Below are 4,453 nucleotides of genomic sequence, written 5' to 3'. Positions count from 1 at the left end.
GTCGAATGGATTGACAAAAAACAGAAAATATACCCGCAAATGAGACTGCGCCCTATCACACGGTGTGTTTTATAGGTGTGAAAATGCAGTATAACTCCAAGATCATTTTGTAATCATTCTTATCTTGTAATCTATGCTACAAAACGGGGTCATTTAAATTGCTCACCATCACATCACACGATCTGCAGAGCACCAAGAAAAAGAGCCAAATAAAACGGAGAAAAATTTCCTCAAGTGAGTGATTGTAATGAGTAAGTTTTATAATAATGGTAAGATTTTTTTGTTTTTTTTATCATGGCAAAAGAGAAGAGGCAATGTTGATTTAGACTTTTCTGCTGTCAACTGAGTGACCACCACACTCTAAATCCATGGTGTCAAACTCAGTTTGGTTTGCGGGCCAGATTACTGCCAACTACACCTCATGTGGGCTGGAATAGGACATTTTGGGCCAAATTAAGTTAATTTACTGGCCACCATTGACAACACCAGTTGTCTGTCAATCCAAACAGGTTGGACGTCTCGCGCCATTAATGGCACTGGGAGATGAGCATCCACAGCCAAATCAAATCAAATCAATCAAAAGCCTTTATCGTCATTATACAACAGCTGCATATAACGGAATTGGTGGTGCAACGCCCAGCCCCTTCGCGTCGTAAATCTCGCCCCAGTTTTAACCCCGTGTCCACCTAATCAACTTTATTTGACGGGAGGGGGTCTACAGTTAGACGTTTTTGTCATGGAATCGGGGGACGAGTGATCTTAAGAAACGTATACTGCCTTTCTATGCACTACTTCTTATTAAAATGCATAATTAAAAAAGAGTAAAGAGAGTCATGCTGGGCCAATGAATATGCTTGTTTTGTTTCACTTTCATGGACTCTACATGGCTACTGATAACAAGCTTGCCCATTAAAACGAAATTAGGATGAAATGCAATGATATATTTTTAAAATGTCAAGTTTAAAATAGTGGGAGTAATACTACAAGTTGTAACCTACCTGACTATGGAGCCCATCCACCCTCACGGTTCCTGTTGTTTCTTTGGTTGGAATTGCACTTTGCTACTAAAATCTAGTGTTGTGCAGAACATGGATGTGCAGTCATTAAAAAATGCGAGAAAATTCATTGGGGGGTAGAGAGTACTAATTTTAAATCTTGTGATAATGCTTTGTCCTTACTTTGTCGAGATGACTTTAAACAAAAAAGGTCTGAACAAAGGCACAAATCAAAATACAACTACCACTACTCTACAAATCACAATTTTCAAATCTCTAACAAATTAATGCTTCAAAAAATTTAAATACAAATAGTAATCATTTTAAAAAGTACGAAGTTAAAACAGGGACATGAACATCTGGAAGCTTTCTACATAAAAAACGCCTCTTCGGTGTAATATCAGTTAGAACATTAAGGAACTAAACAGTGGGTTTAAAATCGAAAAGTGTTGATTAATAAATTGACATAATACGTGTTAATGTATCACTACTACATTTAAGAATGTTAGATGTTTTGAGAATGAAGATAAATAAAAATCCAGGGAGAGAAATATTAAACATTTTCAAGATCCATGCAGATAGTATAAATAATTTATAATTTGACAGTGAGGGGAAGCTCTGCTGACGCAGAGCATCAACAAATTTAATAAAACTCTTACTATTCTTCCCCACGGAAATCTAGTAAAAGGCGAAAGATTTATTCGATCTGAAGAGAAACCAGAGTGGACTGTTAATAACTTGACAAAACGAGCCCTATATCCGCAATAGCAGTTTATTAACACAGACTAAAGCACTACAAACTAGTGGGCGCTTCTAGTCTATTGAGCAGCCAATCACGTTGCAGCAGTTCTATTATGCAGCCAATCACGTGGGAATAGCTATATTATGCAGCCAATCACGTTGCATTAGGCAGCCAGGGGATTTGAGCATCGTTGTGATGTAATGTAAAGCAGGGCATACATACATCCTTTGAGTGTAAATGGGTTGGACTTAATGCGGGTGTAGTGAGTTGAAGTACAGTTAAATGTTTTTCCGGCTCGGCATTGCTGCCTGCCGCACCTCCTCCGGTGCCCACGGGTCAGCTGCAGGGTCTTTAGCCAGGAACCACCATTCATTGATGTTTCGCTCTTTTAATCCTGGAACATCTCCTTGTGGCAGAGCAGTGAGAGAGACGTCTCCCTATCACCAGCTGCAGCTAATAGCTGTTACCTCCTGCAGCCGTTGTTGGGGTTAGTTGTTCTTTCCCTAGCTCCTGTCCTTTCTCCTCAGCCAGAGCCAAAAGCTGCCTTTTTCTGCCTCCTTTTATGGCCTTCCTCAGGTTGCCTCCAATCACCCCCGCGTCCTCAGCAGGCGTGTTGTTGACAGTCCGACGTCACCTCGGCAGCAAGACTAAATTGGGTAGATGGTGCACGTCCAGCCAATTTCCTTGCGCTCGAAGGGCGGCCTTAATCCCCTCCTCTGATGGTACTGGCCGTCATGGGTTCAAATCCAGGTCGGTCCAACTGTGTGGAGTTTGCATGTTGTGTGGGTTTTCTCAGGGTACTCCGGTTTCCTCCCACATTCCAACAAAAAGCATGCATGGTAGGCTGATTGGACACTAAATTGCCCCTAGGTATGAGTGTCAGTTGTCCGTCTCCTCGTGCCCTGCGATTGTCTGGCCACCGATTCAGGGTGTCCCCCGCCTCCGGCCCGAAGTCAGCTGAAATAAGCTCCAGCACCCGCCATAACCCTAGTGAGGATAAATCAGTTCAGAAAAGGAATGAATGAATGTTGTTTGTGCAATTTCTAATAGCATTTGAGACACTCGCCTCGTACGATGCCGTGCACTTGACTCAGCGGTTGCCGCTCCTGCACAACCAAAATCAGACCTTTATGTTTTTTTTTCATCTTAGGTTCATAAAATTAAAACACCTTTTTGTTTCTTTACTTTATTTACATTTTTTTAACCTACAAATGTGTCAGATCATTTTAGCTTGACCTTTATGGACCATTTTGTTACTTGCTATCTTAACTCATTATCTGCCAGAGCAAGTGATCCTATTTCACTCCAAATGACAACGAGAGGCATCCAATCCAATTTGAACGGATGGTTTGCAGTCAAAATGGATTGGACATCTCTCCCCGTCAATGGCAGCTAATGAGTTAATACCCATTCACGCTCACACCTAGTGGCAATTTATAATGTCTAATCAGCCTACCATGCATGTTTTGGGAATGTGGGAGGAGACCGGAGTACCCGGAGGAAACCCACGCAGGCCTGGGGAGAACATGCAAATTCCACACAAGTGGACCGACCTGGTCTTGAACCCAGAACCCAAGAGCTGTGAGGCCACCGGGCAGCCCCAAATGTCATTCAATACATTAAAAAATCTTGTTTTTACCCAATTCCAATCATCTGAAAATGACGCATTCGGGCCCGATTTCCAATAAATTCTGATACGATTTTTGATCGGTGGGCATCCTTATGAAGAATGTGAAGTGAGTTATTAATTTACAGAATTAATAATTGTCAAGATCAGTTTTTCACAGCAACTGCAACACTTGAAACTGAGGTATCTTGCTTCTGCAAAACAGCAAATGATTGTAAGTAGCAGAGGATGGTTTTGATCCATTGACCACTAGGTTATGGGCCCAACACACTCCCGCTGCGCCACTCAGCTAGTTCTTACTGGTTATCAGACAAGCTGACTCGTAAATTTCATCAATCAATCTAACTACAAACACTAGCGGCTAGTGTGACATGCTAGTGTTTGATTTATTAATGATTGCATGTTGAGAATGTACAACTAGTTTGGATTGGATGTGTGTATCGGTGTTCGATTGTTGATCCTTTGTTCCATAAGGCAAGTGTGTGGCATGTTAAAGAATATCGGTATTCGAAATTTGATGTCTTAGCACATAGCTTGAGGCACGGGAGATTTGTAGTCATTACAGTAAAGTTGGATTGAAGAAATAACAACGTATCACTGTTCTGATTATTCCTCCCTGTGTTTTAAGATTAAATGCAGGGTGTAACATTTGGAGGCACCGCTGGGATTGCTGTTCAGATGTCCAGTGTCCATGACCTGCTCAATGAATTCTGAGCCAGCTAAATCCCCTCAAACACTACAAACCAGGCAGATGGCAGTGAGAGGAGGTGTTGCTGTTTAAGAAGAACTGGAAGTTGGCGGTTGAGCACTTGTCATCTGAGGCCAATACGAGATCATCAGAGGGACAGTAAAGACGTGCCAGTTCAGAGTTCACTCCTGTACAGTCAACAGAACTCCTACATCGTCAACAAAATGGAACAGTTACTCGAAGAGGTGGTAGGAACATTGAACAACCTGACGGAAAATAACCTACTGGAAATATGTGATTTTCTTAACATATTAAGAAGTGTTAAACGGAAATCGCGTCTATCATTAGTGGCTCACATTGTGAAGTACCTAGAAAGAGAAGAACTAGAGGATGAAGGCATG

The 4,453-nt window shown here is 41.7% G+C and overlaps 1 non-coding gene across 1 annotated transcript; it reads right to left on the bottom strand.

Moving 5' to 3' along the window:
• Nucleotides 1-1,609: 1,609 nt before the first annotated feature.
• LOC144066446 (U5 spliceosomal RNA) lies at nt 1,610-1,721 on the bottom strand. The gene has a single exon (XR_013297611.1). It is a non-coding gene; the product is annotated as a U5 spliceosomal RNA (small nuclear RNA).
• Between the last annotated feature and the right edge of the window lie 2,732 nt (nt 1,722-4,453).

Source organism: Stigmatopora argus, chromosome 20 (assembly GCF_051989625.1).
Source record: "Stigmatopora argus isolate UIUO_Sarg chromosome 20, RoL_Sarg_1.0, whole genome shotgun sequence".
NCBI classification, from domain to species: domain Eukaryota; kingdom Metazoa; phylum Chordata; class Actinopteri; order Syngnathiformes; family Syngnathidae; genus Stigmatopora; species Stigmatopora argus.
This window is presented reverse-complemented; position numbering and strand designations above follow the sequence as displayed.